Raw genomic sequence first — 16,793 nt, 5'->3', positions numbered from 1 at the left:
CCGCAATGGGTGAAGTGGCAAGAAATTACCAATGAATCATTGTGAGTTCAGATTTATGCTAAAATTCACTGATATTTTCTTTTTGGTTCACCCATTGTGGCAATTAGTTGGTTCATCATTGCGACAACTCACTAGGTCACTGTTGCGGCAACTAGTCGGTTCACCGTTGTGGCAACTTGTTGGGTCATTGTTGCAGCAACTCACTAATTTGGGTATCCATATTTCTAGCACGGTTTAATTAGCTCATCAAAATAGAATGGGAATTAACCATAGTTTACACTTTTTTTGTTTAGTTCTTAATTACTTGTTGAAAACCATAATTAACTTACAACTCAGAAAACTATTTAATATTAAAACCCTAATTGATTTAGTGGCCTTTCTCTCTCCTTTTTTTATTCCTCTCTTCCTCTTCCTTGGCGTTTCTCAATCTTTCCTTAAAACCAAGTGGTGACTCCACTCTCTCATCTCTATTTTCTAGTGGTGATTGTAGTAGGATTGTTTCCCACCCTACTGATACCCTACATGTTTATTACTCCACCAAGGAGTCCCTATCAATGTTTTTTATTATCAAGATTGTGGATTCTCCCTTATTACCTCTCTCTCTAAAACCATTGGAAAGAGAAGGGTTAATTACCAGCATACCATTTGATCAGTCTTGAATTCATAGGATGATAACCCTCAACTTGCCCTACAATTAGGGTGTTTCCACCTCTTTAACCTATTAATGGTATCTAAAGGTTATTAAGGTGTGATTGTTGTGTACCCTTCCTTCCTTCTCCCCAGATGAGATATCCTAAATCTATCCATCAGAGGCACACCCTATCCTTTCACTTGATGAACCCTTACCCAAGCTATGGTCAAACACATTCATCTAGTTCCTTAATAGGGGGTCATGGAGACGACCACCTTAATTAAAGTATGCATTCAGTAACCCTGTTTTTTCAAACTTTAGAATTCATTTGCCAATGCCTCCACAACACATGATCTTATTGGCATTCTAAAAAAAAAGTAAAAATATCAAATAACATCAAACAAAAATAACAAAATACAATCTCAAAAATAATTCTTGTAAATGGTGCAAGTACCATAAGGTACCATCCCATAACACCATAGATTTTACACGATTGAAGCATGGGTGCACATTTTGACTATAACTTAATATTGAGGCTTATTTGTTTGGAGACATGGGTCAAGTTCACACAATTTCAATAACTATACCTAGTTGTAGCTATGATCTTCCTCATTTAATGAACCTTTATGTTGAATTATTGTCCATAGATAATAAAACCACTTTAGAATCACTTTGCTATTAATGTGCCAAGTTATATGGTATTATTTTGGAAAAGAAGTTGAGTATATGGCTTGAAAGTGAAGGTAAGCGAGCTAAAGGCCAAGCGGGTTTTAGAAGACATCACCTAACGATAGACCACCTCGTTACGCTTAGGATCATTGTGGAGGAATGTCGTAATGATAAATCCAATCCCTTTTGTTGCTTTGTGGACTTTAGAAAGGCTTTCTATATGGTTGCTAAAAACAACCTTTGGAATAGATTAGAAGATCTAAAGGTTCCTTTCGAGTTGAGAGCTGCCGCTATAAGGTTATACGAGAATGTAATTGCCAAGCTAAAAATCAATGAGGGGTGGTCGAAAGATATTAAATGTAATATCGGAGTTAAACATGGTTGCCCCCTCTCCCCTACCCTATTTGGCATTTACATCGACAAGCTTGAAGGGTATTTAGAGGAAGCAGGATGTGCTGGCACGATCTTAGCTGGGATAGTCATCATCCTTCTTCTCTATGCTGGCGATATTGTTCTTCTCGCAAGGTGTCCCTCTGATCTTGATAAGCATCTTAGGCTTCTTAAGTATTTCTGCTCTACCTTGGGTGTGACTGTTAACACTGACAAAACAAAAGTTTTTATTATTAAATCCAAGAAGGACACTTACACTAATTTTATGTACGACAATAATAACTTGGAGGAAGTTTATTCTTACAAGTACCTAGGAATTGATATTCATCGCAAGCTCAACTGGAACTATAGCATTGAGAAAAGGATTAATGGGGGGTGGAAAGCTTATTTTGGTCTTGAAAATAATTGTAGAACGGGAAACCTCGTAATGTGGGATAAAAAGAAGTTCCTCTTTGAAAGTTTAGTCACTCCTGTTATCTTATATGGTTGTGAGGTCTGGGGTTGCAACATCTCTAGAGAATCATGGAGAAAGATTGAGCAAATCCAGAAGCGTTTTATAACGTATAACCTGAAAATTAAAAGCAATACACCCTATCCTATTTTCCTTATAGAAGTAGGTCTTTCCCCTATTGAGAGCCTAGCTATGACTAGGCTTTTGGTGTACAAGCACAAACTCAATAACATAGGAGACCATAGACATCCTAAGCTAGCTTTCAATTCCAGCCAAAACCACCTAAGGCTCAAGCGGGGGTGGTATAAAGACACCAGGGCCTAGTTAAACCATTGGGAGATCAATGAGAATGATGCATTGCAAAACATTAATAACATTAAAAACATTGTTACTTCTAAGTTCAAAGAAAAAATGTGGTGTGATAAAGATTTAGCAGCTAAAAGAAAATGAAGTTATTATAAGAAGGTCATCAACCCCACCCTAGAAGATCAAAAGTATCTCTTTGCTTTAACTAGCTCAGAGAAGAAAAATAATATAGCGAAGATTAAAACGAACTATCATGAGCTCCATAATGAAACAGGTCGTTGGGCAGTTCCTAAAACACCATGGATGGAAAGGATCTGCCATCTCTATGAGAATAGGAACATTGAGGATGAAAACCACTTCATCTTAGAGTGCCCCGCATACAACCACATTAGATTTCAGTTTCATAATCTCTGTCGCAATACTGACCTTCCTAACCTTTCACGATGTCAAAATTATAGTGAGCTCGAGAGGCTTCTCTCCAAGCTTTTTGAGCATAGAAATAAAATCTTAAATCAAACTAAATAATTTGTTTCTTTAGGTCCGGTAGGCCAAAGTTTGGTCTCAGTGGACATTAACCATCATCATCAATCATAGTCCTTATTAGTGGCATGAACTTATTATTATCAATGAATATTATATCTTTTAATTTCTTTAATCATAATTTAATAAAAATTATAAATTATTTTGTATTATTTTTGTTTATTCATAAATTTTAAATAGTTAACAATCATATATGATTTATTTTATTTTATTTTAATTTCAACCCTAAATATTTATTTTACTTTATTTTAATGTTAACTATATAGGGGATTTGAAAGTTGAACAAAAGACTTCATTACTCATATATTTTACATAACACCAACTTGCCAAGTGAACCACCCTAAGAACTAATATTAGGATGTATTAAATAACATAAATACTCAAATAGAATTCCGATGTGTGTGTGAGAAAAAATTATCAAATATTTTATTCATTAATTTTTTTGGTTATTAATATTTTTTTAAATATCACATGCCAATTTTAAGTTTGAATGGAGTTATCTCCTTCATACTAGCATGTAATATTAACAATTTATTAATGTTGATTAAATATGTAGATTTATTTATTATTATTATTTTTTTCATTATAGTCTATATTGTTTTTATTTTATTGATTATTTTATTTTTATTTTAAAGAGATATAGTCTAAGTTGAACATGGGAGGAATTACACATTTCCCTTATATTACATTGTAGAATAAATTTCTCATAGTAATAATTTTATTAATAATATAAACACCATGTAAAAATCAAAAGCCACTTGGATATAGACAAATAGTATTGTTTTCTCTAAAAAATATTATGTTACTTGTGCACCAAAAACCATATGTTGTTGAACCTAGAGATGTGAAAGAATATAATCCCTTTTTATTATTATTATATTGAATTATTTTGAAGGTTTTATAATCATAAAATTTATTCTAATATTTTACAAGATATTTGATTTTTGTTTCTAGCTCATTCATACATAACATGATTTATAAAAAAATATGCAAAAAAGTCCAACAACATATAAAAAAATATGCAAAAAAGTCAAACAACATAAAACAATCTTCTCCGCACACTAAAATCTTTAATAAATAATAAAAAAGTATATATTTGATTTTTGTTTCTAGCTCATTCATACATAACATGATTTATAAAAAAATATGCAAAAAAGTCCAACAACATATAAAAAAATATGCAAAAAAGTCAAACAACATAAAACAATCTTCTCCGCACACTAAAATCTTTAATAAATAATAAAAAAGAAATAGATATTACTTAACTATTATAAAAATATTTAAAAATAAATATTTTTTTATTTAAATAATAATTATATATATATATATATATATATATATATATATATAATATTTAAAATATAATTTTAATTATAAATATAAATATAAACTCTATTTCTAATAAATTAAAAATGTATTCCATAGCTAATTCTAACCCATCCAACCTCATTTAAAATATAGTTTTAATTATACATATAAATGTAAATTATATTTCTAATAAATTAAAGATGTATTCCATGGCTAATTCCAACCCTCCCAACCTCATTTAAAATTGCAAATCGAATTATATAAACCTGTTGTTGCAAAATAATGATTCGAGTAAAATGGATCATTTTAAAATACATCTCATTCAAATTTAGTTAAATTTCGAGGATTATATTTTGGTGTGATTTTTTCATGATTGCATATGGGAAGCTTAGCCTTGAGCGGTTACTTACTATTTCAGTAACAAAAAATTAAAAATTAAAAGGAGTGTGTTTTCGTTCAAATTGATTTAAATTTTGAGGATTAGAAATAAAGAAAGAAAGAAATTATTTTAATGTTTATGAGATTAAAGATAATTTATGGGACAAATTTCTTCTTCATCTGCTTGATATGTTCTGCCTTTTTGTGTGAAGCTTCTCAACAAACCTCTCGCTAAATAGATTATCCCAAGAGCTAGCTGCGAGTTTCACTTTTCTCGAAGCACAAAAAATGCACTCTTTCCTCCCACATTTCTTTTGGCTTTTTCCAGCGCCCCATTTTACAACAGGGGTTGATGAGAATTAGTCCTTAGCTGAGCAATAAGAATTTTGGCTCTCCAAGAGATATTGACCTCTATGTATGTTTTTGATTGATGACTATGAATGGGATTAAACACTTCAATATAGTACTTTTTCTTTCTTCCTAGCTCTTTATTCCAAGTATGCTTGTGGAACTTTTCCATAACAAAAGCTTTTATCTCTTTGTTGTTTATAGGACACACGTTCAAGCAAATGCCCCATTTGATAAACCATTTGTTATTTTGTTGCATCCAAGTATTTTTTCTCTTGCACAATCTGTCATTAAAGACAACCTTAGTCCATCTACCCTCTTCCATTTGCTAATTTTTTTTTAAATACCTTATGAGGCACACCATAGCAGTTGCTTCAATAGGAGCAGTCATTGTTTCACCTAACAATATAGCATAAGGAACTGCACTTTAATCTTGAATTTGTTTGTAATCAAACGCTTCTGAATTTTCCCAATTTGGCTCCACTGCATGTCGGAGGTACTGCTGGCCCATAGTTCGCAACCATAGAGAATCACCAAAATCACTAGAAGCCCAAAAAGAGTTTGAGTGGTTTTCTAGTCCCATAACTCTATCTCTCTACAGCTATTTTGAACAGCATAAAATGTTTTGCAACCCCCCAAAGTTCTTTTCTTTCTACAACCATTCTGGTTTAGATTTTTGCTAAAGTCAATTCCGAGATATTTGTAATCTGCAACTTCTTCTAGAATGTTGCCTTCAAAGTAGAACTTATGTTGGTTATGTTTTCTTTTCTTAGAGAAAACCATCACTTTCGTTTTGCTGATATTGACTTGCATCCCCACACTTCTACAAAAATGCTCAAGGGATAGTAAGTGCTCTTGTAAACCAAGAGCCGATTTAGCAAGCAGAATAAGGTCATCTGCATACAAAAGAAGCCTTATAACAAACTTGTCCAAATAGATACCATCACCCCCTTGCGAATTTAACTAGTCAAGCTTGTCGATATATAAACCAAAAAGGGTAGGAGACAGTAGACAACTTTGTTTGACCTTGATATCGCCTCTGAAACTTTCACAAATGCCTGTTGAAGTTCTAATTTTGAATTTCACCTCTTCATACAACCTATGGACAACTACTCTCAAATGTATAGGAACCCCAAGTTCCTCCATTCTGTGCCAAAGCTTATCCCTAACAACTGAGTCAAATGCTTTTTTGAAATCAACAAAGCAACAAAAGACTTCTTCCTTTTTCTCCCAAGATTTTTCAATGATGAGCCTTAAAGTTATACAATGATCAAATGTGGAATGTTTAGATCTAAAACCTACTTGCCCTTTAGCGCGCTTATCTCTCTCTTCTGCCCACTTGCTTATTTTGTTTTCTAGCATGCTTCCAAATAACTTTGCAAACAAAGGCTTTATCATGATGGTCCTATAATTGGAGGGATTATTAACGTCACCGCTCTTGAAAAGAGGTATTGCCAAACTAGTTGTCCAATCTGTGGGGAGCCCCTGTTGTATGATGTTGTTGAAAGTTTTTGTGATGTGAGGTGCAAGAATATTTGAGCCCCATTTTAGATATTTTGCTTGGAGTTCAGCGGGTTAATTCAAACATGGAATTGCTACCTCATACTCATTTTATATTTCTTTTCGCTGTGGTTGGTAATGATAGGAATGGTTCAAATGTCTTTCTTTTATTTGAATCTATTTTATTTGAATCTAATATAGTTCAAGTTATTTCAAGTAGTGATTCCATCATTCTATAATCACTACTTGAAATAACTAAGCTAAGAGGTCTAAGAATAAGGGTGTTTCATGCCATCAAAGCCATCCACGCTATTCCGCCCGGTTGGTTCTCTAGCTGCTCGTACATCTCTCCTAAGAATCCTAAAGGCAAGTGTGCATTTCCTAGCAGTCATAAGCTCGTCCCCATCCAACGAGGTAGCTCTGATGGACCAACCACATAATCCCAAGCAAGCCATCCGGCAGTGAAGCGATATCTGTCTGCTAAAGGTCAGTCAACCCTCCCGCCTGACTTGATCTGAGACTTACGGCTATATCGAGATGTCATTTTGATATACGTAACAGCGTGCATCGAGATACTGAAGGTGCTAGTGATCCATAGTGGCTCGGTTGATTGGCGTTCTAAGTTCGGTTTCACGATCGACACATCTGCATATATATATGAACAAGGCTCTTTTTTTATAATGGTTGCGTGCAATACGATCATCAGGGCACTCTGGGTATCTCTATTTCTTGCACGTGAAGAGTTCAGTGTCAGCATTGACCAAGGGGGGAGGATCACCTTTGAGATCTTGCTCATAGAATTATTTTGCATAATCAAACCATTGTTTATATCTTTTCTGATTGGAATTCCTTCTAAAATAATTTGAGATTATTTTTCTAAAGAAAATTAAGAAAAGTATAGTTTGGTTTGGCTTCTTAATGATAGGATGTGGGAAGTTGAGTATTGAGCGGTTACTCACTATTACTATTATTACTATTTCAGGATTAAAGAAGCAAAAAGAGCTATTTCAGGATTGAAAAAGCAAAACGAGGAGTGGGCGGGTTGATGTATTTAAGAAAACAAAAAAGCTGTTAATTTAAGCCGTTCGATGTGGGTAGGTGAAAAAGCAAATGTGACTGGTATATTATCATCTCATCTGGGTCTGCATCTGGGTCTGCATGACAGCTTATCTGGCCCAAAGTGCTGCAATGCTCTGTATTTTTGTTCACGCTGCAGTTTCCACTTCTGCAGCCCTAATAAATGCATTTTCTGGAAGTAGGGGCTGAAATTGTCTGTAAATTCATATCGTGCTTTGTACTTACACGGTATGTACTCTGTTATAATGAATTTCCATCCTCTCAGAAATTGCGAACAGCAACTCTTCTTTCTCTCATTTCAATGCACTGCTACCATGAATTTGCATCATCTCAGAGATTGCGAAAAGCATATATATTGTATTCGGCCTCTCTTCTTTCTCTCGTTTCAATGCACATTCCTTAGTTTTTCCCTGAGTTACAAATTTCTGTATTTTTGTATTCTTTGGTATCAACAATTAATCAATGTTTTTAAAGTTTTCCCCTCATGTTTGAGTTTACACATTTTTGGAGGACATATAATGGTTATGCAATCATCTGTGGAATGCTCAGTACGCTGATATTTTTTTGGGTCGTGGTGGCGGCAGATAATGAGGTACGAGTAGTTCCATCCCATGCGGATGAATTAATAAAAATTAATTTTCTTGATTATAAGTGTAGTTTGATCTGTATGTCACAAAAGAATCGATTCAAAGAGAGTATCATTTATTTGTAATGTTGGCATCTACGTCTTCCAGGCTGAATAGACAGTAGAATTTATAGATGTAAATTTTACAAACACTGCAGAACTCTCTAAGGTTTTATTTATGTTGTTATTTTTGTCTTTTCAGGTATCAACATTTAATCAATGTTTTTTAAGTTTTCCCTTAATTTGAGTTTACAAATTTTTGCAGGGCATAAAATGGTTATGCTACCATCTGTGAAATGCTCAGGACGTTTTGTTTTTCTGGGGTGGTGGTGGTGGCAGATAATGGGGTACCAGTGGTTCTATCCCGTGTGGATGAATTAATAAAAAATATTTTTCTGATTGTAAGTGTAGGGTGATCTGTATGTCAAAAAAGAATCGATTCAAGGAGAGTATCATTTATTTATAATGTTGGCATCTCACCTCTTCCTGTCTGAAGAGGCCTAGACATTGTGCTGAATAGAGATTAGAAGTTATAGATGTAAATTTTACAAAGACTGCAGAACTCTGCAAGGTTTTATTTATGTTGTTATATGTTAATAAATAATAGTATAGTTCGATTCTTTTTCAGGTTTATACTTCATCTGATGTCATTGGAATGGGTTTCCTCTTTTTCAAGCGATGCAGAGAAAGCGGAAACACTGGACCGGATTTTTGCGGGCTTTTTTGAATATTTTGTTTCTGTTGGTTGAATACTTTGTTTTTACTGGTGGTTGAGTGTTGTGGACGGTAGTCCTCTCTTCCGTTTATTTTTATGGGTTTTCGTTGCCAGCCAGCCCTGTTTTCTCACTTGCTCTGGTTTTCAGTAATTGCCCTTTTTTCTCTTGTCTCTCTGTTTTAATGAAACGCTACCGTCTTGGGAACCATACCGGCTGGGTTCACTCCAGCGGCAAAACACTGAACTCTACTTAAGGTTATTATTTGATTTATTGAATTGGTATATAAATTTAATATATATGTGTTTTTCCTTGAAAATGCATATGGGTTTGTTCCAAATTGATACTACACTACCATGTGTACTCAATGACAGCGCAGTGCTATTCGTACTGCTCTCACAACGGATAAATTAATTGAGTTAATGGCGAGTTCAGATTCCACTTCTATGGCCGCAGAACAAACGGTGAATTCATTGCATTTCTTCTCCGCCTTGGCTTTGAGGTAGGCAGCCCCATATATTTCAAGTATTTATTTCGAATATTCCTATCATTTCTTTGCATATCATTTATACATAAATATATTATATTAAATTAGGAAACACTCTATTTCTTTGGATATCATTTATACATAAATATATTATATTAGAAAACACAACATCAGGGCGCATGCTCACGCTGCCATAAGGCGTGTCGACAATCGAAGAGTTATAACTGTGTTAGCTTTTGTTCATATTTTGCATACTTATATTCTATAACAATAATGATTCGAGTGATTTGGGTTAAATCAAAATCGGAATATAAAAAGTATAATTAGGATTTTATTTATTTTTTGTATTAGTATAATTTTTATATCAGTTACATAACAGTGAACACATTTAGACCCATGAAGTATAGAAGCTAACATTCATTTACATAATATATTATATTAGATTCTACTTAGAGATGGAAGCTAACACTTTGATGAGATTTTAAGAATTTTGTTTATATTATTTTATGTTTTTTTAATAATATTTATTATGGTAAGTTTTAAATGAAATTTTAAATATAAAAGATATGATTAATATTATTTTAATTATATAAATTAAATTAAATTTGTTTTCAATATTTTTACATAATTAATATTGTTAATGATATATTTTATATTAATATGGTTTTAATTATATAAATAATATTGTGTTTTTTTCATATTATAATTAAAAATACATGATGATAATCACTTAAAGTCATTTTAAAATAATGATGATGTAATTGTGGTTAGTTTTTTTTTAATTTAAAGTGGAACTAAAATTTGTAGAGAATGGATTTCAAAATATCACAAATATCGAGTTACAACATATCTTTAAAGACTTACTAAAATATTTTGACAATAATGGTGGTTTGTTGATCAATCCTTATAAAGTTCATTCTCTAAGTTTTCCCTATAAATTAATCTACCATGCTACAAGTGTCTATATCTTATTCATTTTATAATTTCCACATCTCTTAAAGGAAGAATTGGATTTTTTGACAATAAGACTTTGAAATTGTATTTACCTATATTAATTTAATTTCATGATATCTGCTGCTATAACTTAATTGAATATTTATTTGTGTAGATAATAGTTTCATGCTCACACAATATATACACTGCTACTGTGAATTTCCATTGTCTTGGAATTCGCAACAGAATTTATATTGTACCAACCTTTCTTTTTTTCTAGTATCAACCATAATGGTTATTTTGTTATTTTTTCTCCATGATTAAACTTCATATTTTTTGCATTCTCTTATATCAATACATAATCAATGTTTTTATAATATTTTTTTTCTAATAGTTGAGTCTACAAATTCTTACACTAGATAAAATATATATGTTATCATTTTTGTTTTTTTCCAGTAATGAAGCAAGAGTATTTACATTCTATTTGGATTAATCAATAAAAATTATATCTCTTTCAGTTTTATTAGACATTAGAAATTATAGTTGTAAATTTTACAAATCTGGCTAAACTTATTTTATTTAAACTCTAGTTGAATCTATTTTTATTAGACATTCTCTAAGAGAAAATTGAACCCTTGAATAACAAATCTAATTGAACCCTTGACTTCTTAACAATAAATAAAATTGAACCTATAACATCTTAATAATAAATGAAATTAACAAAAATATTTTAACAAAGAATGGTCCCGATTATGCATTTTTGCTTCTCTCCGTTGATTATGAATTTACTTTTGTTTTCCATGACCGGTCGGCCCTGTTTTCTCTTGCAATAATTGTCCTCTGTTTGTTTCAATTAAACGCTACTTTCTTTTACATACGAAACAAGTGAGATTTCCTCTCTAGCCTCAACCCAGGCCAACACTAAACTCTGATCAGGTTATTATTTGATTTACAGAATTTGGTTAAAATTAAATACAAATATATTTTTGGTTGAATATAGATATGGTACATTCAAATTGATTCTGCTAGTGCAACACCATTCGTACTCAACTTAGTGATATTCGTACTAGACGCACGGTGGATGAAGTAATTCAACTTCTATCGCAGACAAATTCATTTCACAGTCTTCTTTCGGGGTAGTGTTTCAAAGTCTTCTTTTGTTTCTGGGTTTAGGCTTGGCTGCCCTCAGTTTTTATGGCGTGTTGTAAGTGGCCTTTGCCCTCACTATGTCTTTTGATGATTAGCCGCTACTGCTATGACGCTTCTTTTTGGTTTTTTTGGCCCTCGTTGTTCTTCACTCTTTTGGGGTTTCTAGAGACCCTGTGTGCCCTGGTTTTTAGAGTTCAGTTGCTGTTTTAAAATTTTCATCAATGTTGTTAATGTATATATAATTTATATAATATTGTAGTTGTATATTAAGTTTTTCTTTCAATTTTTTTTTGTAATTTTATATTAAGTCATTTTTTTTAAGTTTTTCTTTTTACTATTTCCAAAAATTAAAGAAAAGATATAAAATCAACATAATTATTACATCGAAATTTTTAATAAAATAATATAATAAAATAGTACAAAATCAGATTATAAAAGAGCATCATGTGAATGAGACTTGAACTTGAGTGGAATGGTATTCATTAAACCTTCCCATCACCATTCAATAGATACTCCTCATTCTTTTAACAAAAAAACCAAATTATCCTCGAGAAAAAAAATCATTTCACACCATTAATGTAATTTCTTTGCGTATCATTTACATAAACCTATTAGAATTCACTCATACACGGAACACATCATTGAGGATGCATGCTTCACCAATCGGCGCGTAAAGAGATAAAGAGATTTGACTGTGTTAGCTTTGGTTGATGTTAAGTTCTGTTGCGAGTTTATGTTTATATTTTACGACCATTGTAATTTGGAGTATTTTAGGGCAAAGTCTAAACAGTAATGGAAAAATTAGTATAATTTTATTTTTTATATCTATGTAATTTTTTTTAGGATATTACTAGCCTAACACGTTAGATTGCAATCCTACATCGAACAGAACATTCTTATTCAATACGCATGAAAAGGGATTTTGATTATAATATATATAAAAGTTTATTGTCTTTATAAATAATTATAATATATAAATTTTAAATATATTTAATATTATAATTTATATTAATATTATTTTAACTAATAATATTGATTTTTATTATTATTATTATCAAAATACATATTAAAATAGTATAAATTTATTTCAATTTAAAAAAAAAATACAATACTTGTTATATTCAAAGATTAAATACGATTAATCTTTTACATTTTTTTATCTAGATTAATCCCTAATTTTTAGTATTATGGTCTAAAAAAACATTATATATAAATTGATATTGGATTGTTAATTAGATTTCGGTATTGTTATTTGTATGGATGAAAATATTGCTAGTTTCTATCTCTACTCATTTTGTAATTTCTATTTCCACACATTTAAGAATTATATTTTCTCTGAAATTTTTGTACAACATATATATTGCTCTTATAAATTTCCATGATCTCAAAAATTATATTGGACCTATCCTTTTTATGATCATACTAATTCATAATCATTATTTTTTAAAAATCGAACAAATATTTATTTGTACAAATAATACCTTACTCAATTCATATATATATTTTTATATAAAGATCTCAAAATAACTACGACCTATGAAATGTTAAGGCCACCAATGAAATGTTAAGGACATGGATGTATATATATATATAACCGATAATAAAATATTAATAATTTCAAATTAATCAAAAATAATTATTCCTGTTTTTAATTGCAGTTTAGTTTCAAAGAGTTCTGGGTAGCTTTATTTAGAGAATGCAATATATGTATGTCACAAAAATCGGTTCAAAGAGAGTGAGATTGTTTGTCTCATTTATCCACAACGTTGGCATTTCATTTCTTTCAATTTGATTAGTAAAATTTTATAAATATGAACACAATTATGTATAATTTTATTTATGTAGTTATATGTTAATAAATAATGTTACATAATTTTATTTCTATATTGTTATATTTTTTTTTTTCTTTTTTTAAAATCAACATATGGTCGAGGCTAGCAGATATTTTTTACAACAAATGGCCGAGGCCAGCAGATTTTTTTACAACATATGGCCGAAGCCAGCAGATTTTTACAACATACGGCCGAAGCCAGCAGAATTTCAGAATTTTTACGGCATAGCCGTTACAAATCGTTCTTAAGGCCGAAGCCAGCAGATGACCAAAGCGCGAGGTGAATCGATCCCGGCCGGGGAAGCGAAAGCCATCCACCCCAATCGTCATATCATGCACGTTGCGTGCAAATTTCTATATTGTTATATGTTGATAAATAATGTCACAGTTTGCCTCATTTTTACGTTTAAATTTCATTGGATGCGATGAGAATGAAGCGGAAAAACTGGACCTCATGCAAGGTAAAGAACAGGGCGGATTTTTGTGGTTTTGAATATTTTGCTTCCGTCAGTTGATTGAACTTTTTTAATTTGCGGAGAGAGTGACGTATGGTAATCCTTTTTTTCAGTTTATTTTTATTTTTGTTGTTGCTGGCCCGCTTGTTTTCTCTTTTCCTCTGTTTGGCAGTAATTGCCCTCTTTGGCTTGTTTTTGTTACATCCGGAACCATACCTGCGGGATCCACATCAGCTTTAACCAACACAGAACTGTCTAATCAGATTATTATTGGTTTTCATGAGTTGTTTAAATTTAATACAAATATATTTTTAGTTGATATACATATGGCTAACTTTTTTATTTTCAATATTAATGTAATTTCTGTGTTTTCAGTTACTTGAGATATCAGACATCATATCATGAGTTGTTTAAATTTAATATAAATATATTTTTAGTTGAATATACATATGGCTAACCTTTTTATTTTCAATATTAATGTAATTTCTTTGTTTTCAGTTACTTGAGATATCAGACATTATTCATATGAGATTATTTGCAAATTGATCTCAAACCACAACGGTAGGAATTGGTGATAGGATTTGGCTACATATTGCTTATAGTTATACAGGGAGTTTAATTTTGAGTTTTTTGTTTTTCTTTACTAATGAGATTTTGATCTAAAACAGAGCTTTCAAGTATATATAGTCTATAGCTTTGTTCAAGATTGAACCATAAAACTTATAAGACAAAACTCCCCACCAAACCATTAGACCATATCCTCACTCATTTAATATAAACTTTTAAATGTGTGCAAGTGAAAAAAGAAAGCCCAGCATTAACCATTCAATGTAGGCATGCCACAAGTATAATATGATCTCATATGCATTTGCATAACATCTCAATCTCGGCAAATGCGCTGCAATGGTTTGTATTTTTGTTCATGCTGTAATTTTCACTTCTGCAACTCAAATAATTAGATTTCTGGAAGTAGGGCGCTGAAATTGTCTGTAAATTCAATTTCATGATTACATATTGTCATTTATAATACTTACTTTGTCAGACCAGGAGGTAACTCCTCAAATCAAAACTCATATTATTCATTCAGGTTGTTCATTGTTATATACAAGAGGGAGTGATTGTTTGGTTCATCTCCTGATGACTCTCTATCTTCTCTATTATTTATTTACATTAATTACAGCTATAGACCCAATCCCTCTGATTAGGTGTCAACATTCCCCCCCTTAATCTGAAGGGATGTTGATGATTTCAAGCATCGTTCTGAATCTTTCAAGCTTTTCTCTTCCAAATGCTTTGGTGAAGATGTCTGCAATTTGCTTATTAGTGGAACAAGGGCGGAGATGGATTGTTTTGGCCTCAACATAATGTCGAATCAGATGATATTTAGTATTGATGTGTTTTGTTCGATCATGGAACTTTGGGTTCTTGGCCAACTTTATTACAGAGGTATTGTCAATCATGAGTGGAGTTGATTGTACTTGTTTTACTTGGAAATCTTCAAAAAAATTATTGAGCCACACAATTTCTTTTGTTGCCTCAGCTACTGCCACATATTCTGCCTCTGTTGTGGAATCTGTTGGAATTGATTGTTTGCGTGATCTCTAGGAGACAGCTCCTGATCCAAGACTCATAGCATAACCTGAAGTAGATACCCCAGTTTCTTTGTCTTCATCGAAGTCTGAATAAGAGTATCTAATCAAGTTGAAGTCGCCCACCTGTGTATACTTGGTTCCTAAGTCTTGAATTCTCTTTAAGTACTTTAAAACTCTTTTTGCAGCAGACCAATGTCCCTCACAAGGCTTTTGCATAAATCTGGAGAGGATTCCAACAACAAACGAAATGTCTAGTCTGGTAGTAGTTAGGTAGTTGAGACTTCCTACAAGTTGTCTATACTTTGTTGCATCCTCAAATTCTTTTGCTTCAATCGATGTGAGATTTAAGTTTTTTTCCATTGGAGTAGTTAGAGGATTACATTCAGTCATGCCAAACCTGTTCAATAAATCTCCATTGTACTTCTTTTGGGAAAGGAATATGGACTTCAGATGTTGATTTATTTCAATACCAAGCGTTATCAGGAAAACTAGTGTCTATTCAGAACTGCTAGTCCCACTAAGACAGGTAGCTAACTTAGAAACAAAAAAACTAAAGTCACTTGTGTTTTCCTTTATGAGGGATAGATGAGAAAGAAGCAGAGAGTACCAACCTCAGTGTTTCGCTTGGCTCCTTGCCTGTTTCCTTTCATCTTTGACAGAATCTTGCCACTCATTCCTTACTTGTCCCGCTTCAGAGAACACTTGTAGAGTCAAAGCAGCATAATATCATCAAAGCATAGAGATCTATCACTATAAATAATATAGGATCAGATATATATTGACCATACAAACACATATATGAACACAATATTCAGAGATACACAAGAATATGGAGGGAAACTCAAATAGCTTTATTGATAGAAGTAGTAGAAGAGAGGATTACAACCACTTGGTCTGACTCAGCGCCATCCTCCCAGCATGAAAGCCCTCTTCACCTCATACAAAGTAATATCACCCAACAATGTCTTCAAAGAGAAACTAACAACACTTCCTTGCAAAGTACAAAATTCCAGCCTTTGGATCTCTGGGATGAGGGATCCATATATAGATGTTTGCAGGGGGTGAGTCAGCTTCTAGGATTTTGATTAGTGTCATCTCTCTGATGGTTCTTGGTTCCACTGGGAGATTTCATGATCTCTTACTCATCCTTGGGCAAATTCAGAGAGGCAAGTGTCAAATGAGCAGCTTCTAGAAGATTTTCAGGGTCTCCACTTAACAAACTGCTTGTGCCATTTGTCTGCTCTCGCTCATCGCACCCTACAGAAGGGATTTCCAGTATGCATTGCACTTTTTGCATGTCGCAGGTGAGATGCATCGCACCCTTAGCACTGGGCAGTCTGTATGGTCCTGCTTTGACCAGTTATGAGTAGTTTTTCATGGAAAACTTCTGGGAGATGATGTGATCAGCTG

The sequence above is a fragment of the Pinus tabuliformis genome, chromosome 2_1 (genome assembly GCF_031772625.1).
Source record: "Pinus tabuliformis cultivar Carrire ecotype Pingquan chromosome 2_1, CPIR1, whole genome shotgun sequence".
Classification (NCBI taxonomy): Eukaryota; Viridiplantae; Streptophyta; class Pinopsida; order Pinales; family Pinaceae; genus Pinus; species Pinus tabuliformis.
This window is presented reverse-complemented; position numbering follows the sequence as displayed.